This window comes from Macaca mulatta, chromosome 14 (assembly GCF_049350105.2).
Source record: "Macaca mulatta isolate MMU2019108-1 chromosome 14, T2T-MMU8v2.0, whole genome shotgun sequence".
Classification (NCBI taxonomy): Eukaryota; Metazoa; Chordata; class Mammalia; order Primates; family Cercopithecidae; genus Macaca; species Macaca mulatta.
Window position 1 is genome coordinate 34,875,249 of NC_133419.1, and position 27,580 is coordinate 34,902,828.

Below are 27,580 nucleotides of genomic sequence, written 5' to 3' on the forward strand. Positions count from 1 at the left end.
TAATAACATGTCTCCTTAGTGCCATGTATTGAAACAAGTATTTCAAATCCTCATAGCAGTGCAAGGTAGGTTTTATCTCATTTTACAGATGAGAAAAACCAGGCTCCGGGAGGTTAAATACTTTTCCAGAGGTCCCACAGCTCAAAAGAAGACACTGAAACTAGGTGGGAATGGAATCCACCTGACTTCAGAGTGCTCGGGTTTTCCACTTCCCTACTCTCTCTGGTTTAAAATCTCCTAAAGTAAGCTCTTCCTCTCATTTGTGCTGCAGTAATGCCTAAGACTTTCAGGGATGGGACAGGCACATGTTTAAAAATATGCATAAAATTTATAAGCAAAATAAAAGTTTAGTCAATTTGATCACATAAAAATAAAGAAAAAGTTTGCAGGACAAAAAACACCATATTAAAAAGACCAAAAGATAACCAAAACTAGGGATGAAATATTTGCGACATATAACACAGACAAAAATTGATCTACTTATTACATAAAGAACTCTTGAAAATTGAGGGATAAAGGACAAAAAGTATGCTAAGAAAATGAAAAAAAAAAAAAGACATGAACAGACCGTTCACACAAAAATATAGAAAATGGCCCTTAGATATACAAAAAAAGTTCAGACCACCAATCATTATTAGATAAACGCAAATTAAACCAATACTTAACTTACATACCTTTTCTCACCTATTAGATCGGTGAAAATTAACAAGCAGACAACATATTCTGTTGGCAAGACTGTAGAGAAACAAGCATTCTCCTGCATTGCTGATGAGGATGCAAACTGGCACAACCGTTCTTGGTGATAATTTGGCAATGCTTGACAAAACTACATACACACTTACTTTTGACCCAGGAATTCCAGTTCTAGAAATCTATACTGAAAATATATGTTCAGTAATATGTAAATACATAAATGAAAGGTTATTCATTTTAGCATTGGTTGTAATTGCAAAATATTAGGAAGAAAAATGCTCAGATAGGAGAGTGGTTTGGTTGAATAAACTATGGCTCATTCACTCAGTAGAGTACCATGTAACTGTAAAAAAACAGAGTAATTTTTATATATCCTGTTACATTAAAAAAACAAAGCATAAAGTGTATTTATAGCATGCTAACCTTCATGTTTTTAAAGAAAGACAGAGATATCAGAAAACATATTGGGATCTGCTAAGTTGTGAAAAAGAAATACAGGAAGGATAAACTAGACACTACTGGCAATAGTTACTGAAAGGGTCGATGGGAACAGGGTCAAAAGAATGGGGCACTGGGTATGGGGTAGCAAGGATGATGGAAAATGACTCTTCTCCGAGTATATCATTTTTAGTGTCTAGCTCTGACTCTTAGTATATTTAGCATATCTCCAGAACAAATTTAAAAATTTAAAATCAACCAAGATGTGAGGAGATTCCCAATGAAATACAAACAATAAACGTGATTCCAATATATGACAAATTAATAATACAACTATGCCAAAGGAGAGAAGAAAAGAACTAACCTAAGTAACTTTGTCAAACCATGTTTTGACTGTATATTATAAGGCTAAAAATGAAATGAATTCTACACAAATATTGTATTCAAATTGGTAAATTAAGTGTTTTTTTTTTTTTTTTTTTTTTTTCCCACAGAGATAAAGGCTAGCAATCCTGAATCTCTTCATGTGTGCTCCAGGATTGAACAAATAAGCAAATATATTGTGGATAATGAATACCAGGTTCCTCACTATCAGAGAAAGGGTTACAAGGAAGACAATGGAGAGGGCTAGAAAGAACACTGCAGTTTAATTGAAATTAGAGGAATCAGCATAAAATCATGGTTTATATAGACCAGGTAGACAGATTAGACAGATAGATAGATAGATAGATAGATAGATAGATAGATAGATAGATAGATACATAGAGTAATGGTTAATTTTGTGTGTCAGCTTGACAGGACCACAGGGTGCCCAGATACTTGATTAAAATTTATTTATTATACATTTGTAAATGTTTCTGGATGACATTACATTTGAATTGGTGCACTAAGTAACACAGATTGCACTCCCCAATGTAGGTGGGCCTCATTCAATCTTTTGGAGGCTTGAATAGACCAAATGGTAGCAGAAGGGAGAATTAGCTCTCTTTGCCTGACCAGGACATCAGTCTTCTCCTGCACTTGGACTTGTATCATTGGTTCTTCTGGCTGTTAGGCTTTGGGACTCAGATTAGAACTACACCACTGGTTTTCCTACAGACAACAGGTTGTAGACCTTCTTAGTCTCCATAATTGTGTGAGCCGATTCCATATAATAAATCTCTCTATATATGTATAGATATAGAGAGAGTTTTATTGTATTATATATACATATTTGTTATAAGGAATTGGTTCACACAATTATCTAAATCTATATAGATATGGATACCTATATATAATATATATCTATCTATATAGATACCTTATAGATACCTATATAGAAATATATTATATATAGGTATCTATATATTATATTATTTATTATATATTATATTTTTATAATATATAACTCTATATCTACATATATCTATATAGATTTATTATATAGGTATATGTAGATATATATTATAAAATATAGATAGATATATGTAGATATATATTATAAAATTTGTATATATTATCTACATCTATATATTGTTTATATCTATATATAGATATACAATTCCTACTGATTCTATATATATTATCTAAATTATATATCTTATATATAGATAAATATCTATTATCTAAATGATCTAAATCTATATAGATACAGATACCTATATATCTCTCTATATAGATACCTATATATAACATATATCTATCTAGATAGATATATGTTATAACTATCTATAGATATATGTTATAACTATATAACATAGATATATATTATAGATATATGTTAAATGTTATATGATATAACATATATCTATCTATCTAGATATCTATCTAGATATATCTATCTAGATAGATATATGTAGATATATAGATTTATTATATATTATAAAATTTATATATATTACCTATATCTATATATTATTTATATCTATAATGGATATATAATTCCTACTGATTCTATATATAGATATATCTTTGCTACTGATTCTATATATAGATACATATTTCCTATTGATTGTTTCTCTGAAAAACCCTGACAGATAGATAGGTAAAAGATAGATGAATAGATAGTATAAAATATCCATAAAAATAGATATAAAATAAAGAGATAAAATATATAAAAAGATAAAAACAAAGATGCTTCCGTGTGAATGTGTGTGAGTACACATTGTCTATTTTCTAGCTCTATCCACTGAGAAGGCCTAGAACAATGATACCCTAGTAGCAAAGAGCACACTTAGTGCCTAGATATTGGTTTTTCCAATAAAAGGAACCAGAACTCCTTGGATAAATATTTGATTACAGGGTTGAGAAAGGGAAAGTACAAGATGGCTTGTAATATCTTGTGTGCCAGAAAGGAAAGAAGTGCTCAAAAAAAGGATGGGGACATGTTACAAGGAAGCAGGAATGAACTTGAAGGGGTTTTGATGGCCAAATCTGGGATGGTTTAAGGAAAAAAAAAATCAAAACTCATGAATAAAATAAACAATCATTAGTTCACACCCATAAAATATTTGAATAAATAAATATTTCTTACAGTAGATTTCCAATCGATCAATGTGGAAAGAATGATGAAAACAGAAAATCACCATTAGGCAAATAGAACAGTGATAACTTTGGTAGACAAGAATTATTAATGGATACCAAAATTAGTAGGTTACAAAAAGTGTGATGAGAAACAGGAATAGCTTCAAAATATCTTCCCATGGGACATTTATTAAGTGATCAAAGTTAATAAGACCAGTAATAAAATATATTGACATCATGTAATCCAGATATGATGCACCTAGAAGAACACACCATGAGTTCTGTGACATTTTAAAATGCATGAATGTAACCTGAGAACATATCAGACAAATTCAAATTGAGGCACATTCTACAAATAACTAGTCAGAACTCTTCAAAAGTGTCTAGGCTATTAAAGAAAAGGAAAAACAGAAACTGCCACAGATTGTAGGAGACTAAGGAGATATGACTACGTACAATGTGGAACACTGGACTGGATCCTGAACCAGAAAAAAAGACATTAGTGGGAAAACTGGTGAAATTCAAATGAATATCCCATCAATAATGTATTAGTCCATTCTCACATTGCTATAAGGAAATACCCAAGACTGGGCAATTTAATTAAAGAGGTTTAATTAACTCACACTTCAGCATGACTGGGGAGGCCTCAGGAAACTTACAGTCATGGTGGAAGGCAAAGGGGAAGAAAGGGATCTTCTTAACAAGGCAGCAGGAAGCACAAGTACAAGCAAGAGAAATGCCAGACACTTATAAAACCATCAGATTTAATGGAACTCACTTACTATCATGAGAACAGCATGGGGGAAACTGCCCCCACAATCCAATCACTTCTCACTGGCTCCCTCCCACAGCATGTGTGGATTATGGGAACTACAATTCAATATGAGATTTAGTTGGGGACACAGTCAAACCATATAAAATGCTAATTATTTGCTTTCAATTATTGTACTGTGTTTTTGCAAGATGTTAATACAAGGGGAACCTGAGGAAAAGGCATATGAAAACTACTGTTTTGTGTACCCTTTCTGCAACTCTAAAATTATTTTAAGATAAAAAGTTAAAAATATACAGCATTTTTCCTTATAAAAGTAATGTTTATTAATTATAGCCAATTGGGTAAATTTAGCAGCACAAACTTTTTGTTAAAAAACATCAATAATTCCATCTCCACAAGATCAAATCTGTTCTTATTTTGGCATAATAACACACATACATTCTTTTCCAAAATTATGCTAACAAAATATTCATTCTTATGTAACCTGCTTTTTTTCCCACTTACTATCACCAGCACTTATGCCATAGAATCAATATTCTTTAATATTGTTTTAAGCAGCAGCAAAGCATTCCATATACAGATATGTAAATTTATTTATTTATTTATTTATTTAAATTGTGAAATGATCCTTTATTGAAATATTTTTTTTGAGTGCTTCTTAACCAGCTTGGCATTCCACCGCACCACTGTTGACATCATCTATGACGTCATGAGGGTGGTGGCCATCAATATCACAGCCCACAGACTCAACAGTCCCCAAGATCTCTTTAATGGTTCCAGAGAGTTATCTGGCTAAAGATCAGTGCCGCATCTGTCAAGCAATGTTGACAATCTCATCAAAAGTGATATTTCCACTGTGTTTAATGTTTTTCTGTTTTTTTCTATCTCTTGGTGGTTCCTTGAGGACTTTTATGATCATGGCAGTGGCAGAAGGTGCCACCTCATTCTGGGTCTGTCTGTACTGAATGGTCAGTTTCACTGTAATCCTCAGACCCTTCCAGTCACCTATTGCCTTGGCAATGTCATTACCAAGTTTTTTTGGACACAGACCTGGGTTGGCCAATCTTGGGGGTCAGCCCAGATGTGGCACCAACTTTACCCCTGGTGTATCTCAGGTATACGACTTTAATCTTGCTGGGGTCGAACTTCGGTGGCATGGTGGAGGCCGCTGGTGTCGGATGAACCTGGATTCAGGACAACTGAAGAAAGTTGCACCTTGGCCTCCTCCGAGACAAAAGCTGAAAGCAGATACGTAAATTTATTTAACTCAATATTTCTTGAAGTATATTTTGCAGAGCCTCTTTTCTGTAGTATATTAAGAAGCATTATGTAGCAAAGGGGTTCAGTGACCAAAGGAATTTGAGAAGCACTGAGTTAAATGAGGTTAAATAATAGATTTCTTTCTTTGCAAGAATTCTGAGAAGATTCTTGCTAATATGCTTTGTAATTTCTCAAAATATAGATATAGTACGTATGTCCTAAATTTATTTGATCATACAATCCTTTGTGTGTGTGTGTGTGCGTGTGTATGTGTGTGTGTGTGTGTCCCCAGGGCATGTTATGAAATTTGTTTCTGCAGAACACATTTTGGGAGATTCCAATCTCTTTTTGATAATTTGCAATATTTCACTATCATATATGATGCTGCTGTGACTATCTTGTCATATAAATCTTGCAATATAAATCTTACAAGTATCTCTGTTTCCTTATGATCAAATCTCAAAAATATAATTGTTTAGTCAATGACTATACAGTTTGTAGTTTCTTGACACCTACTAGCCAAATCATGCTTCTGAAGGAATGACTAATTTATATTCTCACCAGCAGTATAAGAAAAGAGAGAGAGACTAGCTGGAGAGAAGATAGATTTCAGATGTCAAAAGAGATGACTGTGAACTTAGATTTTATCAGAGGTAGTGCAGAAGTGGCTGAGTTCATTTTTCTGAACTTTTTAACTAAAAGGGTATTTTGATATCAATCCAGGCCACACTCTTTCTTGGAATTTTTTAACAACAGTGTTCAGTTCTAGTACAGTGTTGATTAGTTATGTAGTAGTGGCTGGAATTAGCTCAGTCTTTGCCAATTTATAGCTACTGAAAATATTTCACTCACTCATCTCCAATTTTTTTTCTAATATTTTAGAAACATTGGTTCCATCAGATCAAATACTTCCCCCACTTAGTCAAAATCAAGACTGTTGTCAGTTCACTTGTTGTTTGGGAGCCAGTGGGACACATGGAAGGTGATATGAGGGGGCCATTGTTAGCCTTCTTGACATGGGCATCCAAAGCTGGGAGTCTATCTGTCCTAACCACAGGCCCCACCAGAGGAAGGTGAGGACCCAGAACTCATTAGAGTCTCACAGATCTCAGTGTTCAGCCCAGAGGAGACAGTGATGCTTAGTTTTCTTTAGAGGTGAGAGATATTTAGCTCACCACTGGCTTCAAGAACCTCTGGAGAAATCAGGAATCCTGAGCTAGATATTTAATAAACGTTTATAAAAGCTGAAAACTGTGTAATGATAGTGTGTCTCTGGACCACAACAGCATATGGAACCAGACACCAGACTAGTTTTCAAGACACAATGACCTTTGTTAAATTACATGAAAATAATAGGGAGGCAGAGTGTTGCAAGGATACCACCCTGCAAATGCAGAGGCCAGGGCTTTCCTTTGGTCTGTCCACTAAACTAATTTAATGATAAGCTGTGTGACCCTGGGTAAACTACCTAACCTCTCTGGACTTCCTGGTGCCCCCATCTCTAATTAGGTCTTAAATGACTTCAATTTGCATATCAAGTATTTGACAAAAAGTCAAAATGATTGCAGGGAAATAAAACAATTTGTAGTCACCATCACTGCTCACAGCATATCAATCATTTGGGCAGCAGCATGGATAATTTAAGTTTCTCCCTGAGAGAGCATATCAGATGTCAAATGACCTACTTGCTGACCTTTCAACTCACCAAGTTCTTTCTGGCCTCAGGGTATCTGCACTTGCTACTGGATTTGCCCGCAAATATTTCCCTTTGACTTGCAGCTATTTCGCACTTCTCCATCTCAGTTAAAATCTCAGCTACAATCTTCCCAAAGAGGCCTTACCTGGCCATGCATCAGTCACACTCTAGCTCCTCCTCACTCCATTTTAATTGCTTCAAAACACTTGAAATGATCAAACTTAGGGATTTGATCATCTATTGCCTGTTTCCCTCCGCAGAATATAAGATCCACAAAAGACAGATCTTGTGGTCTTGTTCAGTCTGTGCCTAGAATATTGCCCAGCACTGCAAATACTCCAAGGCAGGAAATAACTCAGTGGGCTGAAAATCAGAAAGGAGGCCATGTGACTAAAGCTTGTAGAGTAAGGAGAAAAGTGGTGAGAGGTAATATCAGGGAGGTAGGTAGGGGCTAGACCACACAGGTCTTATTGGTTATGGTGACTAAGTGAGAGTGACACTGTTATTGGTAAATCTTTTAATATTCTCAGATGTGTATACTTCCAAAAGCAAATCATTTGCAAGCAGCTATATTTGACCTGTTATTAGTAAGCAGTTACTTAAGACATACATCACAGCTGATCACTGCATCCTAGTGCGTCCCAAATTTATAGTTTTACAAGATAACCTCAAAAACAGGGGCTTCAGGGAGGGGCTTCAGAGAGTTTCTGAGTCCTTGAAGCAAAAGGAAAAATTTTGCTGCAAAGTGCAAGCATGCATGTGTGTGCTCCTGGAGAAAGTTTCCATCAGCTCCAGCCTATTCTCAATGGAGCCCTATCACCTCCCAATTTAAGAATCATTGATCCCTGCTCTCAGTTTTCTCTGAACACCTTGACTCTTCCAGCATCTTGTTCTAGGCTGGCAAATATATTTACTGTCTATTTAAATCACAACTTAAATTTGTGAACTATACTTTCTTCAGTAAGCAGGCAGAGAAGTAAACATGGGGAACATTTACTTTTAAAAAAAAGATCAATTAGCAAATGACAACCCATGATAAATCAGTGCCCATGTGTTAAGTAACTGGAGTGCAGGTGGCAAGGGCTGATTTTCCTCCCAATGACAGTCGCTGAAATATCCACATAAGATGATCTTTAAATATTTGACTGTTGCCTTAAAATAGCTACCTTGGTTTTTTAAAAAGAACATAATTTTAAAACCCTTAGCTTATTTTTAATTTATAGTCCTTGAAAAAAAAATAAGTGGCTGGCCCAATCATTTATATGCCTGGGCAAAAGCAATACATCTATATAAAAGTACAGTGATATATTTCTGTTGCTACTTTAATGTGCTGCTCCTCGCCCTGTATGTTCTGATTCATTGGAGAGTAGCAATCATGTCGACAGGCGCTGTTCTTCAGTTCCCATCAGCGACAACTAAAGGCCAACTCAAGGTTGTGGTGGGGTCACGAATCTAACACAGTCGCTGATAGAACAATTTCCCTTCCACACAGCATTGTCAGTGGGACACACTGGGAATAGACAGGGAGGCTGGCCGTGTGCATCTCTATCTTCTTGCTTTTCCTTTTGTTTCAGAGCCCATGTCTGCGGTGTGTGCCAATCCAGCACCATTAGGGAATAGAGGGTCAGTCCGTGGAAAATTGATAAGGGAGAAAATTTCTAACGCCTCAAGAATTTGGGAGGGGGGTGGGAAATAATCCTGTCCCTCTGTGCAAACAAGTCATCCAACAATGTGTTACAGGAGGGTCAAGAGCAGAAAAACAGAAGGAGAGGCAGAAATAAAGCCCTGCCAGTTGGAAAGGAGAGGTCTCAGAGCTTTACAAAAGAAAATGTTTACATTCCAGAGACTCGGAGGGTTAATTAAATAACTGAGTTCTCTGTTCTTTCATTGCCCAAATAGTGTCTGAATGAGTGAAGATGCTGTCTCTGCGGCTGCTTTTTGTGTTCCTTCCTCATTCTAGGCTGCAGTCCACAGCTGACCAGAAAGTCAACCTTATCTCTATTAGTCCAGAGGGTGAAGGCAGGTTTAAATTAAAACCAAGTCCAAAGATAGGGCATCTCGGATGAGGCTTTCAGAGTTAGTGTCATAACTTTTGTGGGCTAAGCCTCAATTCTTGTTGAGATAAAAACATCTGGAAAGTGGGTGAAGGATGAACACCAAGGACTAAGCTAGTTGTAGGGGCAGGTTCCTGCAAGTCAACGGTCCCAGGTCACAGTGTGCAAAGAGCAAGGAGTCTTTCAAGCATTAAAAGCATTTCACAGCGGTTTTAAACACAGACTTTGAGTTCAAAGAGGATACAAAGGGGTTAAGAACTCACTCAAAGACACGGTGGTGGGGGTGTACCTGTGATTCGCTCCAAGGCCTGTTGGAGTCCAGAGCCCACACTCTTAGTCCTAGACTCATGGCTCCCTGTTTTGGACGCCCATGTGAAGGAGGTTAACCATGGCACCCACCTTTCACGTTTCCCTCTGGGTCCCAAACCCCAACTGCATTGATGGCAGTCCTGGTTATAAGTGTGAGGATTCTTTGCCCTAATAGAATCAAACCTTTTTCAAATATTAGGAAAACACTTAAGATGAGTGAGTAACATGTTTTTGATAGCTATAAACTGGCAAAGATGGAGCTAGTTCCAGCTACTACTACATAACTAAGCATTTCTCACTTCCTCTAACAAAGACAGTTACTTAGGAGGAATAATAAACATGAAATAAACAGCTAATTACTCCATATAAGAGGCAAATCCACCACCACAGTTGCTGTATTTATTATTCTTTTTTTCAGAGACAGGGGTTTTGCTCTGTTGCCCAGGCTATAGTGCAATGGTGTGATCATAGCGCACTGTAACCTCGAACTCCACCACGCCCCATCTTTTTCTTTTTCCTTTCTTTTTTAAGAGGAAAAAAAAAATCTCTTAAATGATATTTTCGCCAGTATAAAATGAATACATTGTTGCTATATTTTGACATTATTATGATATTATTGTTTTGGAAGTACTGCACTGAAAAATAAAAGAGAGAAATTAACCAGCCTTAGTGCTACCATACTATTAATATTTTAATGTATTTCTGCTTCACTTATTTTATATGCATAATTTTTGTCAGTTGTTTAATGGTCATACTACTTACATACTTTTGAAAACAATTTTTAAAATTTAACATTTCTATGTAAGCATTTTCTCATGTTATTATGAACTCTTAATAAATATCATTTTAATGGCTGCTTAATGTTCCAGCAAGTGGATATTCCAGAATTTACTTAATGATCCCTTTATTACCAGACATTAACTGGTTTCTAAATTTTTGCTATTACAAATAATGTCATGATAAATATTTGGGGGCATTTTCCACATTTCAGATTATTTCCTTAGGCTAGATTTACAGAAGTTGGATTGCAGAGTCAAAAGGTATGAAAACATGCAACCCTCTCAAGAAATATTGTCATATTGCTTTATAAAAGGGTTGATGCCGTTTGCACTGCCACTAGCAGCTAATCGAGCAAAACTGCAATGTGACTAAAAACAGTTTATGGAGTTAGACCAGAGTTTTTCAACCTCAGCACGATTGACCTTTTGGGCAGGATAATTCTTTGTTATGGGAGGCTGTCATACGTATTCTAGGAATGTTTAGCAGTATCCCTGCTATCTATCCACTAGAATTCAGTAGCAACCCTCAGTTATGACAACAAAAAATGTCTCCAGACATTGCCACATATACCCTTGGGGGCAAAATCATCCCTGGTTAAGACCTCATGTGTTACACAAACTTTAACTTTCATTTGGGCTCCATCACATACTAGTAAGCCAATGTGGGCAGGCTACTTGATCTCTCTGGCTTATCATTTATTCATTGTAAACTGGGGATGATTACACTCAGCTCAGGAGTTGGTTAGGAAGATAAAATAAGATAGTATATGTAAGGTGTTTCATACAATGCTTGGAGTCTGCTAACAGCTAGTAACTATTTGCAATTAAGATCATGGTGGCAATCCTTCCAGTGCCCTGTGAAATGACCTGGCTTTTGTGTGAATGAAGGAAAGGTGGGTTTGGTGAATCACTGATACTCATTCATTTATGTATGCACTCATTCAGTTAGTATTTATTGGGCCATTACTACATAGCAGGAATTGTTCCAGGCACGAAGGATACAGCAGTGTATAAAATACTGTCCCATTGGAGCATACATTCGAGTGGAGAGATAGGCAATAAATGATATTGGAAAACTGAATTATATGATATGTTAGGAAAGAGGACAGAAATTGTTTGACAGGTGGGAGAGGTTAAAATTTTAGAGAGGATGGTCTGGAAGTCTCTATTGAAGACGGACAATTAAGACTTGATTTTGCCATGTAGGCACTAAAGCAAGGGCAGTCCAGATGGAGAGAAGAACAAGTGCAACGGCCCTGAAACAGAAATGTGCCCAGAATGTTCAAGGACTCACAGGTAAACCAGTGTGCCTGGAGGAGGCTGGAGAAGGAATTATGACATTGGGTGAGTGGTTGGCTGGTGGCCTGGTGATGAGGGATTATAGAGAGTTTGCTTTTACTCTAAGTGAGAGGGGAAGCCATTAGATATCATTGTTTTGTACACTTTAAAGTAATCTTTGATAAGAAATTGTGGAAAGTGAAGTGGGAAATGTAAGAGTGTCTATCTAGGAGGTATAGAGTTGAGAGTAGAAAAATGGGAAAAACCTGCTTTTCCATGTCAACAGGGCTTACCCAGCCAACTTCCAAATTATTTCCATCTTATTTTGAAATAATTCCATCTTATTTCCACTGAAAGGTCTAACTTGGCTGAAGGCAAGGCTTCAGGGTCAATAAGGAGAGCTGATTGCAGGACTCTGCGTCACCATCTGATTACCTGGATGTGCTTCATGCTCTCGTATGTGTGTGACATCGTCATGGATGCAATGTTTTCCTCAGAACGTGGAATTCAATCTGCTGTCCTCTCTCTGTACCAATAATGAAGCTTTTAAAGCATCGCTGGAAGGTATGTCCATTTCTTTTTCTCCTCACATATGATTGGGAAGTAAATAATTAGAGTGAGAAACAGACAATAACTCAAAAGAACAAAGTGGTGTGGGCAAGGGCCATAGTTTGGTCTTATGGCTAAAGAGTGATTGGACAAGTTATTGAAACAAATTTCTCTGTCTCTTAGGGAATTTGAACGTTGACTTTCTTGGTGAGGCTAGATCAGTGGTATGCATTTCATAATCATCTTTTATTCCAGTATTATGACTCAGATTTAAGGTGTATCTTTTATTCATGTCAACAAGTATAAACACATGCTTGAATGTTTTTCTCCTTTAGTCCAAGGTGATATTAATCAGAATTCATTTCAGATAAAAATCTCAACATGCACTTGAACTCAAAGGTGAGAGTGCATTCCATTCTGTTCTCATTTTACGGAGCAACTCTTCTGCCAGCTCTGGCTTGGAAAATTGACTCTTTTGCAAAAGTCAGTTCTCAGGAGCTCCTACAGAGTGGAAAAAATCCCTGAGACCAGTCTTAAAGACAAGACGGATTAGCTCCTCGGTGCTTCAGAAGGTTTGCAACATTTGAGGTGATTCTGTGAATTTCAAAATTTTAAACCTTTTTTATACTTTGTGAAAGTAAAATATAAAATTGTTTAATCCAATTCTGCTCCTTATATTCATTTCAGAGTTATCTGAAGGATTTGCTAAAGGACCAAAGACAATTGCCAACCTCTTCAAAGGCAATTTTCCTGCATCGACGTCACACGGCCAGATTGCTTGGGACTGCACATATTCATTTCCCAATTTTTTTTTTTATCGTACTTCACCTTGGATTAATTGCTTGACAATGTCAGTCCATTTCTTTGTGGGATCCCCAAATGGGAATTCAATCACTGCCTCTGGTCAAGTGGGGAGGCTTCTTCTGCTTGGGATAACAAAGATCTGCGGTCTCCTCACCCAGTCACCTGTTCATCAGTTAGTCCCTTTGGCAGAACCATCCATGCCATTGGAGCACTTGTGGATAGCCTGTCTGATGACTTAAATTTTTCTTTTTCACTTAGTGAGCCTGTCTTATCCAACTCTGTAACTTTGAAGGTGAGGGAAAACTGGCTGTTTGTGTAAACACAACTGCCTCTTCACAACTGAACACTTTCCACCTTTGTGTTAGGATGGTGTGCATTTTCCCTGTTTGCCTGTTACTGTCACTCCACAGCTGCTCTGGGAAGCAGTGCAAGAGATTCCCTCCCTGAGTTCTCTGACCACTGTGGATGACTCCAATGGCTTCAAGAAACATCCATGACAGTACTAGGGATCATTCATTGGCTTCACAGTGTAGGGCCGGGTTTGTGATTCTCTCTAATGGCAGACCAGGCCTCTGGACCAGAAATGGGGCCATGGAAAGTGGCACGAAAGGATCCCAGCAACAGGAATAAACAGATGTGGTTCTAGCAGCACTTGTTTCATTAGATATTTCTACCTGCTTAAGTGGAGAAATAGTAGACTTGAACCAATTAAAAAACCCAGAATGATCCACACCGATTTGCTGAGTCCTGAAAAGAATGCAATTCCAAATCTATTCATCTACTGAAACCATGACCCAAACCAATATCACCACCAAACCTACCCACCCCACCAAACACACACTCTGGGAAGGGAGAGAGGGTGCGGAATAAGGACCAAAGGATTAAAAAAGAATATCAAATAATTCTGCATAGTAAACCTGAACTAAAGCAAAATTATATCAATCCTCCTTTTCCCATCAAAGACTGAGCATTCTGGTAAATGAAATAATTTAAGGTACAGTAATGCGCTTTCACAGAAACACAATTTTCCAACTTAAGAGTAACTTACATGTACAGTGGGATTCAAAGTACCCTTGTAGTCTTTAATAAACCAAGCATTATAATGAAGGTAGTGTCTAAACAGCTTTCTCCTTTTAGTGGCCCACACCAAAGAAGATAAATAGATGGGCTTAGCTACAGAAAGGCAGCCTCCATGGACAGGAGGTGAACGCATCCTTCCACATGTGGTGTTCAGAATGGAGAGGGCTTGCAGACTTCACAGGACAGGTATATCCTTCTTTTGCTTTTCACGATTAAGAATCTGGAACATTCCAGCTACTTCCAAAATTGGCAGCAAGGAAGATTACCAGATATAAAAGAATGCAAAGGGTATCTCTGGAGGGGAAAAGTCTTTCAGACTCTTGGAATTCTTTGGCCCCTTGTTAGAAATTTTGTGTACCCTACTCTCGTGGCGTGAGGAAGAACTGATGCTTGGTGAAGGCTGAGGTTTAGATGTATGGCCACAGTGGCTTTGCAGCTGGTTTTTCTGAACGAGTACAATTCAGAGGCAGATTGAGATTAAGCTCTAAGAGAAGATTTTTAGGCATGGGATAAAACTTAATTTTCCTGATGAGAGAAATGAGAGCTAAAGCGAGAAAGTGCTAATGAAAGATTCCAGGCAAAGAAGGCAGGGCCAGCTGCCAGTTTACAGACTGAGCTTGGCAGACAGACAGTGGAGCTCTGACAGGGAGTTTCTCTGTGCATTTTAGAAGAAGGCAGAATAGATCTAAATGCAGCCAACCTATTGATTTATTCTCTTTGTACTGGACATGGCTTTTTATTAAAGAAAGCAGATATTCAATAGTGTTAACTAGTAATGGGAATTGACTTTTCACTAATTGCACAGACCTTGGCATTAATACACTTTAATGGAACCTGGGCTCTGTGTCCCTCAGATCAATCCTGAAGTTTTTCTCTAACTCTTTCTGGTCAGAGGATATGAATGGCATTGTAACCGAGGAGACCTTTTTTAATCTTTTTTTTTTTTTTTTTTAATTCATGGAATGAATAGGCGGAGGAACTTTCTTTTATCCCAAGAGACCAGAGAGAGGGGTAGTTTGGTGACCCCTAAAATACACAGAAACTTTGTGAGTCTGAACTGACTTTGGAGTTTGGTATTGGCTGTTTAAAATTCGGTTGTGAAGGCTGGAAAAGAGTTTAGCTTCCCATGCACCTGGCTGGGTCCTGCCCTTGCTGGATTTTCTGAGGCAGAAGAATCATTACTTATTTATCATTCATTCATTAGATTTATTAAAAGTAAATAGGATCCCTGACAGCTGCTGGGCTCATATATGGACCTGGAACCAAGGATATGAGAATATATGCTGCCCTGGCAAACCTCTACAGCAGAATCTGACCTCACCAAAGGCAAAGTAGCATGGCATACTGGATCCTGCCATGAACAAGGACATTCCTGAAGGCCCCAAGATGGCAAATGTCCCATCTCCAGTTCTCCAGGATTTATTGCCAGATTCTTTCTCCAGCCACAAAAGATTAGGAGGACCCTCGAAGACAATGATGCTTCAAATCCAAAGCGTGAGCCTTTCAGGTTCTCAGGGAGGATGTTTGTCTCTTATTAATCTTTGAATATGACAATGCCTGGAGTCAGAGCCAGACAAACTGGTTTAATTTATAGTTTCACCTCTTTCTAGCTTGGTGGTATTAAGTCAGTCTCTGTGAGCCTCTATGTCCTCATTTGCAAAAAAAGAAAGAAAAAAGAAAGAAAGAAAGAAGAAAGAAAGAAAGAAAGAAAGAAAGAAAGAAAGAAAGAAAGAAAGAAAGAAAGAAAGAAAGAAAGAAAGAAAGAAAAAGAAAATAGAAACACATCGCTTCAAAGGGTTGTTGAGGGATTCAAATAAAATACTGTATGTAAAGCTTTTAGCTCATTGAGGGCTCCAGTGAATGGTAGTTATGATTATCATCGCCTTTGAATCCTTTGCACTTAGACATTGGCCATTTGGTAAATGTAAGTTCAGTGAATGGGTTCATTCTTTGATTAAACTAATTTTGTGCCTGTTACATGCCAGGCACTATTCGGCAGCACACAGACACACCTCCTGACCTCATGGAGTGTAGAGTTTGGTGGGGATACAGGAACAGAGAAATAAATGAATGGATAAACTGTCTGAAATTTAATTTTGGACAGTAATAAGTTCCATGAAAGATATTAAACAAGATAAGGGGATCAAAAGTGACTCTGTGTGTGTGTGTGTGTGTGTGAGAGAGAGAGCGAGCGAGAGAGAGAAAGAGAGCATGAGAGAAAGAAAGAGTATAGTAAGTGAAGGTCTATGGGGGAGACAAATGATTAAATATGAACAGGTATTTCTTCTGCCCTACTTCTTTTAATCCCTTTGACCAAGTGTTCACTCAACAACATCTCTCTTTACTTGATGAACTCTTGTGCTGTAGTTTCTCTTTACATAGTGAAGTGAGATAACTCCCATTAGGTAAGTGTCTTATTTGTTTTCATCCTTGACCTTGTGTCCTTTTTCCTAAAGTGTCCCCCACCTCCATCCCAGGACTTCATCTCAAAAATAAACATTACAACCTGGAGATTTTCCTACAACCTTTTTACTTAAGGAGGCAGGAAAATGCTTCCCTTTTCATATCTGACTTCTGTACTGTCAGGCTTGCCTTCCAGAATTGGACAGCCATGGATTCGCAATGTGTCAAAATTGGAAGGAGTCTTGCTTTCCATTTGGCCCTGAAAAGTGTTCCACAACTGGACTGCCATATTGAATTATTTTCAGCAGTAGAAATTCTTCGACGGCCCATTTCAGACCAGGCTCTAATTTGAAAGTAATAACATTTGGGCAAAGCTTAGATGCACTAAGTTGCTGCCGAGGGCTTGGTGGGCTTTGAGGTAATTGGTTTTACTCAGTTGCTGATGCTTCACTTGGACAAATGAGAAATCAAACTACAGCTCAGTTTACAGAAAAGCCCGTGTCAGCAGTTTAGTCTGAGTACTATTTCAGAGCTTGTTATGTTATTGGCAATAAAATGCAACTAATATACTGTTAATTAATATTGCATCCTACAGCTAATTTATCACATTATTAATCAGAGTAATAAAGCCAAGGAAAACGCAACTTACCTTTAGTGTCCTTTCATCTCTTTTAAACACTTGTATTTATGCACAAATAGGTGTTTAGGTCAACATTGCCAAGTGTTTGGGTGGTCCTGGCTGAGTATATTTTATTTTCAAACAGTAACTTGCCCCTCAGGAATATTTTATTTAGCAAGACAGGACTTAAAGTGAAAGGGTAACCATTTCTGATCGTAACCTTGGCTTTGTGCTTCTAGTAATTATCCTTTAATTGCATTACCCTATTTGAAATAGAGTTGTAATTGGAAAAAAACAATTTGACATTCCCTGATGCTTACTCTGACATGCACTATTTGCTTTTTATTCAAATGTAAATTTTCACCATAATACTATCAAAGAAAGAAAAAAAATTAAGCAAAATTGAAATGTCAGTTGCAATTTCTGACATGCAGGCAGTGTCATTCACTGGTGTTGTCTGGAAGGCAAGACTTTCACTTTAGATGGAAAAAAAAATCAAACTATGAAATTAGCATGCTCTGAGGAGAGGGAGAGATGGATGGCAGAATCACAGATCTATTCCTTTGGGATATGTGTCCACCTTGCACAATGGCTTCGAAATATCAAAAAAGCATCCAGCTATGATTTTTGGATGCATAATCCTTTATGCTTAATATAAAAATATTTTTCCTTAAAAACAGAAAAATCATAAACTTACCTCTATTTTACCCTGGGCGTCTTGAAGGTGTAATTTTCATTTGGAGCATGTGTTAGGCAGTCTCTAAAATGGCTCTAATGATTTCTGTCTCCTGATATCACACTTGTCAATTCTTCCCTTTTGGTTGTGGGCTAGACCTTTTGACTTGCTTCTAATACACAGAACACAACAAAAGTAATGGCATGTCACTTCCAAGATTAGGTTACACAAAGTACTGTGGCTTCTGCTTTGGGCTTCCATGTTTTGCTTTCTCACATGTTCACCCTGAGGGAGACCAGCTACCATGTTGTGAGCTGCCCTGTGGAGAAGCCTTGTGGTAACAGAGAGATCTCTGGCCAGTCACCAGTTAAGAATTGAGGTCTTTGGCCCAATAACCCATGAGGAGCTGAATCTTGCCAACAGTTTAGAAGTGAATCATCTTTCAGTTGAGCCTTCAGATGAGCCCACAGCCCCAGCTGACACCTAACTATTACCTCATGAGAGACCTTCAGCCAGAGGCACCCGGCTAAGTGGCAGCTGGATTCCTGACTCACAGAAATTGTGAGGTAATAAGTGCTTGTTGTTTCAAGTTGCTCAGTTTTGGGGTAATTTATTAGATGGCAATAAACAATTAATATAGGGTAGAAGAGAACAAATATTAAACAAATAATTATAGATATGTTTGGCTTGTCACATAGGTAGGAAAAAACATAAACAGTGGTGGAGGATGACAACCGCTATGTCTTTACCTCAGTATGTTTCCTCAGATAAGTCATATGACCTTTCTGTGCCTCAATTTTCTTATCTTGCTCACAGGTATAATTTACTCACAAAATGTCTGTGAGTTAGAAATGAAATAATAAATGCAAAGCACTCAGAAAATTTCTAAGTACTGTACATACATGAAATGATTGTTATTAAAGCTGGGAAATAACTGTTTCAGTCCAGGACTCAGTGTAGGACTCACAGTGTAGTGGAATGAGCACTGTGCCTCAGTAGACCTGAATTCTAACCCAGGACCTTTCATTAACCAGCTGGATGACCTTGAGAAAGCCACTTAAGTTCTATCAGCTTCAATTTTCTGATCTGATAAACCTTTAGACACTGAAAGGAAGGAAAACAGGACAAGTAAGTTTTGATTGATGAAAGCAGCCTAGGAGCATGGGTATAGTAATTGGGACCCTTTGGTCAGAAGTGACAGAAATCCAAGTTGAAATAGATTATCTCTAGGATCTACTTTAGGGTCAAAAAGATTGATTTTTTTAAAGCATTTCTTTTGCTTTCACTAAGTTTCCAACAGAATGTGATTGTAATTTTCTTTTACTTCAGAGTCTACTTTTAAGGACATTTGTGTGTCGGAGTGAGTGAAAAAATATGTTTTTTGAGAGCATGGTTAGTCAAGTGAATCCATCATACAGGCAGGCACTGAGCAAAGAGGTTGGGCAATGGTGTCTAGATGCTAGGCGTGGTAAAGATGACCACCAGCGCCTGTTTCTGGTCTTCTGATTCTTCCATCCCACATTCTTCCTATGACTAAATCAGCCTAGAAGATGTGTGTTTATTTCAGGAAGAATCTCACACACTTCTAGAGTCTGAATTTTGCAGTTATGGCCTTAATGACGTTATGGGGCCAGGGCAGGCCATAGTATGACCCTGAAAATAAGCATCTCCTTGAATCATTTGCCCTTGGCACTTCACTTGCCTCATCCTAGTTCTGGCCCTGTGTTATTTCCTTGGTCCCATTGAACATAAGCCACAGGAGTATCCCCTTCCTTGCAGGCAGAGTAGACAGCTGCTTCACCAACGTTCTGAGGATCCTCTGAAGGTCCCCTTGACCACATCATTTTCCTCACTGGCCTTCACCAATATCCAAAAGTCTAAGCCTGGAGTTACTTCCTAAAGCAAGAAGGTGTTGGGAAAAGCACACAGGATTTGGAAGCAAGAGAAAGGGTTTGAAATTCAGGCTCTGGCAAAAAATAATGAACTTGGGCAAGTCACTTAATTTATCTGGACCTAACTTTTCTATTCCATAAATGGAGGAAGATACTATCTGCTCTCCTTTCCTCTGCATCTTTATCTGGATCAACTGAAATACTGATTGAAAAATCATTTTGAAAATGGAAAAGCAATATATAAGTGCTTACTGTGATTATTAAGGGTTAATACATTATTCTCTATGTTAGAAGCAGTAAAATTTTCTCTTCACCCCTTGGAACACTGAAAAGAAAGGAGACAGGTTGAGTAAACTTTGATTGATGAGCAAGGGGTGAGAGCATAAGTATATGAGTCAGGTCTCTTTGTTCAAAATGGATAGAAATCCAACTTGAAATAGTTTAGGCAAAAGAAGAAGGAAATTTCTAAAAGGGCATCACACTTAACCTAGAGTAGAACAAGGTGGGAGATCGTCCTCAGGGAAAAGGAACTCAAATCAAACCAGAACTTCACTTTTCTCATGGCAGAGCTTCCTTTTCTGTTATGTAGACTGTCTTCTTCCCTGTGCTGGGAACCTGGCTTATGTGTGCTCCCACCATTCAAATCCTGTTGTTTCTACCAACCAGGAGGTGCTGATTCTCTATTGTTTTAGTTTTGAATGTTCCAGGGAAGGATGCTGATTGGTTTGGCTGAAGTCAGATACCCATTTCTGGACCAACTGGAACCAAGGAGGCAGAATCCTCATGGGGACACATAGCAACTGCCTTTCCCAGAGGAGTAGGAACGCCTTGGAGCAGATGCCAAATGTTGTCCTCTGCAATAAGGCCCTGACTAGGTCACTGGATGCCACATACAGTTGTTTAGGTTGTGCAGTGTGCTGTACGCAGCAGCCGCACCTGTCTGGGGAGAAAGCTAAAATGCAAGGTGCCTGCACAAAAGCAGTTCATTTCTCAAAAGAAATATACTCCAAAATGTGGTAGCAAAAGAAGTTTTGCAAAATGTTAGTCCAAATGAGAGAAGATGGAAGAAGTTTTCATTGGGAGAAAAGATAAGGCCGTGCCAGATAAGCCTTTGTCAGCCCTTTGCTCAGAGCCCATCAGTGCCAGGCAGTGGACTGGGATGGGTGGGTGACAGCTCCATTCTCAGAGGCATACCCTCCCCACATTTTATATTGATGAGATGAAATGGGAAATTAAACTCTGACACCAATATGAATAGGGGAAAAAAAGGAAAAGCTACAAAGCGACAGTTCTTTCTTCAGACTTCAGAGAAATGATTGCCCTGCCTAATGTTGTTGGCGGCATGTTCCAAATTGTTCGGGTTGTTAATGTGGAGGAACTCCAGTCATCTTTGTCCCCTTCTGCCAGGATGAGTAGGTGGCACTGAACCCACCCGTCCCTCCTGCTGATGCTGCCGGGCTAATTTTCCTCCAGCCCACATGTGCTAATCCTGACTTTGTCCTGCTCGAAAGCCAAATGTCCTCTCTCCGCTGCCTGCCAACTCCTTAAATAGGCACCCACGGTCCTTCACGCTATGGCCCCAATCTGCCTTTCCAGGTTCCTCTCCTGCTTTCTAAGTCCATAAATATAGACTTTTGTTGTCCCCAGATATGCCAAACCAAGTCTCACCTTTGAGCCTGTGCTTGGGCTATTTTTTTTTCTACCTAGACTGAGCTGCTTTTTGAAAACTTCTTTGTTCATCCTTTGCAAAGCATTTCCTGGTTCCCCCCAAGTAAATGTGACTTCTTTTTTTTTTTGATTCCCAGAACTCATGGCTTGTACTTCTTTATAGCACTCACCACATTCTGTCTTAAGTCGTGGTTGCACTTGTTATATTTCATTCTTCCAGATGAAAAGATCCTTGAAAGGAGATTTTTTTTAAATGGTGATGATAAACACATATATTTCTTACTCTGCGCCAGCCCTGCTACATATTTTAAGTTATTTAATCCTCATGACAACCTTTTTCCAAATGAAAAACAGAAGCACAGAGAGGTTTGGTAACTTGCCAAAGGTCACACAGCTAACCTAGGATTGAATCCTGGGTAGGGTGCCTCCCTGAGTCCATGCTATTGACCATGATTATACCTCTTTTTGTGGAGGCAGAGGAGTATTTACTGGGAAGCCAATGAAGCTCCTTTCAAGGCAGCAATTTATAATTTTGTATACTTGTTCTAAAAGAAGCATTCAAACTTATGTTAATTTCAGATCCTAAAATAACCCAGGATTGATGTACTTGGTCATGTTTGAAACCTCTTAAACATCATTTGGTAATAACCATTGCCATGATGATGATGACAATCATTCCAACCCTTGTACAGAGCATTTGCAAGGCACCTCAGCTATCTCCCTGGATCCCCAGAACAACCTGAAAGTTAGGCACGATGCTTGTCACTTTTACAGATGATGTACTAACCTCAAAGAGACAGTGATTTTGCCTCAAGTCACCTAGCTAGTAAGTGATGGAGCTGGGACTGAAACTCAGAGCCTCTGATCCCATATGTCATGCTTCCTCCACTCAAACATTTGCTGCCTGTGGCTTCTGAGAGCCCTTTACAGTGCTTAGTGGATGGTGCTCCTCTCCGCCCCAGCCCCGTGCAGACCCATTTGCAGAGCACTCCATCACATCCAACAATTATCTAAATTGAAGTTGTCCATCCTGCCTTTTAAGTTCTTTTCCTGCTAATGAACCTTTTCAACCAACACAGGGCGCTTGATGTTAATCACACGGAGAAATGCAAGCTCAATCTGTTCACCTTCGAATAGATAGCCCCTAAAAGGTACAGAAATTGCATTTAACTTCTCAAGCCCTAATCTTAAGAATTTCTTAGGGCAAACTTCTTCAACGGCCTGTTTTCAAGAGACTTTCAAAACCCTCAAGCAATTGCTAAAGTGATACTAGAAATACATTTGCCTGTATCTAGAGACTTGGTGAGTACTAGCCTGTAATTTATCATTCTGTATAACAGAAAGCCTGGAGAATCATATTATAAAGAAGTCTTCAGCTTTCATAGCTGATATGTAAACACATTCCTAATGCAGAAAACAACTGGATTATTAGTGATGCCTAAACACTGACCCTGGGGAAAGCACTCCACATCCAGTTATTTTTAAGGACATATTATCTCTGTGTCATTCAGGAAAGTGCCCACACCAGCAAGGCCTTGTCTTCCTTCCTAGACTCACATAGTCAGTGGTAAAGAGGTTACTGGAGATAGTGATTGAGAACTCAAGCTTTGGAGTTAGGCCAGCCTAGACGTGGCCTGCATATTCCTGCATAAATATGGGTACGTGCATATATGCGTAAACCTGGGTGTGGTTTATTTATATTACTTAACTTCATTCATTGATTCAAGAGATACTTCCTGAGCAGCTACTAAATGTCAACCAGTTTCACAGGTACTGAAGACAAAGGAGTAAACAAAACAAAACTACCCCGGGGTGCTTCCATTTGTCTGCAAAATGTAGGAGTAATTGTTGCACCTCGCTGATAAGTCTGTTTAAGGATTACAACTGAGCCTGGTACCTGGCACATACTTATTAGTATAAAAACAAAATAACGTTTTACCCCATTCTAGATTTAAAACACCTCATGGTTCATTTGTTTATATTTTGAGCCATTTTAAACCCTGTTTTTCAGAAAATTATGGCGGGGTTTCCTTTGATGGGGCCTGGCAGACACGATAAATAGTAGCTGGCTCTTTGGGCCATGTGAGCAGGAGCTGTGGTAGCAGGCAGGGCAGCAGGCCGCATGAGGTGCATTTGGTAAACTAAGTCATGGCCAGAATGTGTTCAGGTGGCCTTGGCATAGATCATCACAGAGGCTCTTCATTTTCCGTTTTATTCTGAAGGGATTGTGCTGAGATTACTTTCCCTCTAGAGTTTCTGTCTGTCAAGAATACTATTAAAGAGTTTCAAATGAAGCATTTAACAGAAATTCCTGATGCTGTGGCTCAAATTCATTTTCTTTCCTCTTGCCCTCCAGGTCTCAGTGGTGGAGGGTTGAGTTGGACAACCCAATCCACTTCCGCCCAGGTCTTCTGGGTACTTGGGCTATTCCTTGGGCTTCTCTGTGATGCATCAGAACCCAAGGCTCTGTGTGGGCCCATCCTTCCTTGGTACTCAGATATCAGAGAACCTCTGTCTCTGATAGACAAGTGGACTATCCTTTCCTCCCACGTCTGGAGTATCATGCTTTCCTGTTTCAATTCCTTTGTCTTTTTATCCTTTGAAATGCATTTCCCAGTAGCACCTGCCTTAGCACCTATCATTGTCACCTGGTGGGGCCTGAGCTGTGGATACTGCACTTCCTTAGACCCCAAGGTGAGGCCCTCCTTCTGTGGCACACTTCCAACCCACTGAACAGGAAATAAAAAACAGCAAAGCACTTCCTTTTACATTTCTTTGCCCCCAAATTTTGAGATGGGAGGTGAAATAAGAAGCAAAGTCAAATCTTATGAAATTGCCGATGTCAATTATTTCTGACCTAAAGGAAGAAAGCAAAGGAGGAAGGAAGCAAGGAAGCAAAGAAGAGGGGAAGGAATGGGGGAAAAATCTTGAGGAAGCGAGGGCTAGAATTAGGTAACCACACATATATTCTGCTCTTTAATGATAATTACAGTTTATTGAATTAAACTGTATGAAGCACTGGCTAAACAAAGTTTTACATATATCACCTCGCTTAATCATCACATCATCTGCGTGAAGCTCCTCTCAACCCCTAAATTATTCCCATTTTAAGGATGCAGTAAGTGAGGGTAAGAGTTAAGATAGTCATCCAAGGTCCTGCAACATTTGACCACAAAAGTCATGGCTTATCTGCTATATGAGAAGAAAGAGATACAAATCATTAGCACGAACAACTTCCACTACCTTTTAATAATGTTATATATATTTTCATGATTATAAGAGTAATCATGTTCAGTATAGGAAATTTGAAAATTACAGAACATTTGATGGAGAAAATGAAAAATCATATGAAGTCAAAGATAACTTCTATTATTATTTTAGAATCTCTCTCACTTTGGGTGTCTTCCTGCTTTTTAACAAATTTGGAATTGTTCTCTTTATCTTATTTTATAATCTGCCTTAAAAATAATTAGCATTGCTATGAATGTTGCCCCATTACTTTAAAAATTCACCAAAAACGTATTTGGTTATATTATATTGATACATAATATAATATAAAATATATATAATGATATACCATTAGTTATTCAATTGTTTTTCTCATGTTAAAAAATTAAGCAGTTTCCAAATTCTGCTGTTATAAATGTGAACATCATTGTACAAAATCGCTACTTTTGACACCAATGGCAGGTGTGTTTGTCATTTAAAGGTGATTTCTTTTCCACAAGAAGTGTCATCATTTACATTTTCTGGTTGTTCGGTCACAATGACCTCCATGGCGTGACTAGTTCAATGGAACTGATACACTGCATTTGTTGGGAGCTGACCCAGAAGGACCTGGGGTATGAGTGTCCAGACCAAAGGCAACTCCAGCCAGGTGAGAGGACTTGCAGCTATTTCCTCCCCTTGGTGCTGTCCTGGGCTCAGCCTAGTGAGGATTTCCCACAGAAGGCAGGGATGAGCAGAGTAGAGACAGCTGTGTTGTTCTGCGAGCTCACTGCTGGCTGCCACACAGGACAACACCTGCTTTAGCCCCTAAGGTTGTCACCTGGTGGGGCCTGAGCTATGGATACTGCGCTTCCTGAGACCCCAAGGTGTGGCCCTCCTTCTGTGGCACACTTCCAACCCACTGATCAGGAAATTAAAAACCGCAAAACACTTCCTTTTATTTCTTCTTCCCTTCTTTCATTCCCAAACCTTATTCTTACTTGGTTAAACTCATTTTTCTTACTGAGAAAGAAAGGAGGTGGCTCAAGCCTGTAATCCCAGCATTTTGGGAGCCCAAGGCCTGAAGATCACCTGAGGTCAGGAGTTCGAGTCCAGTCTGGCCAACATGGTGAAACCCCATCTCTACTAAAGTAATCCCAGCTACTTGAGAGACTGAGGCAGGATAATCGCTCGAACCTGGGAGATGGAGGCTGCAGTGAGCCAAGATCGCGCCATTGCACTCCAGCCTGTGCAACGAGTGAAATTCCATCAAAAAAAAAAAAAAAAAAAAAGGAGGGGCATACCTTCTTTTACTGGGGCAAGGGGAAGGGGAGAAAGTAGAAACACACAAATTAGACTGCACTGCCAGTTTCACCTCCTGCTTTATGCTTTTGTTTTTCTTAAAGTATGACTTTATTTTTCTCCATATTTTAAAATATTTTACTCAACAAAATTTATTGAATGTGTATTATGTACAAAGCACTGTGTTTAATGCAATAAGGAATGGAAATGACTGAGGCTCTACTTAAAGAAAAATTTTAAATAACTTTGCTTAGATTGGCTGCTTATTCAAAAATTTAGAATATTGAATATATTAATTTTCCTAGCTACTAGAAATGTCAAGCCCTTTACTAATACATTCTAAGTTTTTAAAAGTCTCTAGCCATTTTTATTTTGGTTTTCCCCTCTGTGCCAAAGAGTTTTCTGTTTAACATTGTTACATTTAGCAAATAAAAACACAGGACACACAATTAATACTGGATTTCAGGTGAACAAATACCTTTAAGTATATATCATGAAATAGCCATAGGTGTGTTCCAAGTATTACTAAAACATTATTTTTGTTCCTTATCTAAAATTCGAATGTAACTGGATGTCCTGTATTTTATCTGGCAATTCTATTTCTATTGAATAAGAAATTGCCATTTATTGAGTCTCTCCCTTGGGCTCTTTTTTGTTTGTTTGTTTGTTTTTGAGACAGTCTTGTTCTCTCACCCAGGCTGGAGTGCAGTGGCGGACTCTCTACTCACTGCAACCTCCGCTTCCCGGTTCAAGTGCTTCTTGTGCCTCAGCCTCCCGAGTAGCTGGGATTACAGGCACCCACCAGCACACCTGGCTAATTTTTGTATTTTTAGTAGAGACGGGGTTTTGCCATGTTGACCAGGCTGGTCTCAAATTCCTTACCTCAGGTGATCCACCTTCCTTGGCCTCCCAAAGTGCTGGAATTACAGGTGTGAGCCACCACTCCTGGCCTGCATTGGGCTCTTAACCTGACACATTTAATGTTTATACATCTCTGTAATGTAGGTATTGCTCTCCACATTTTATATGCAAGGGAATGGAGGCCTCCGGAAAACAAGTAACTTGTCTGAAGTCCCAAAGCCAGCAAGTAGTGGAGACAGCATTCAGACTCAGGTTCACCTGACACTTGGGCCCATGTTCTTTCCTCTGGATTATAAGTACTTATAATTGAAGTATGGACTAGTTTTGGAATATTCCATTTTAACTGTATTTTAGTAGAATATTTGATTTCCAATTGAAAGAACAATCTATATAAGAATGACGTGGGTAAGGAGGAAATTTTGCTCTTCTTCCCGTATTATTTAGAAGAAACATTTTACCCCCAAAGCACTTGAACAAATGGCACTCCTCCAACTGTACCTTATGATACTCATTTTCTAAATGTATACTGTTTTCAAAGTGGTTGAGGACTTCATTGGAAGTTTGTAGTAAAATATCGCCCTCTTCTGGACACACGGGTATCATTCATTGAAGATGGATATAAAAGCCTTTTTTTTTTTTTTTAAATTTTTTCCTCCCAACTTTTATTTTAGGCTCACAGGATACATGTGCAGGTTTGTTATATGGGTAAATTGTATGTTGCTGGGGTTTGGTATA

The 27,580-nt window shown here is 38.6% G+C and overlaps 1 pseudogene; it reads right to left on the reverse strand.

Annotated features, from left to right (window-relative positions):
- Nucleotides 1–5,066: 5,066 nt before the first annotated feature.
- Nucleotides 5,067–5,716, reverse strand: LOC144334573 (large ribosomal subunit protein uL11 pseudogene; annotated as a pseudogene).
- Between the last annotated feature and the right edge of the window lie 21,864 nt (nucleotides 5,717–27,580).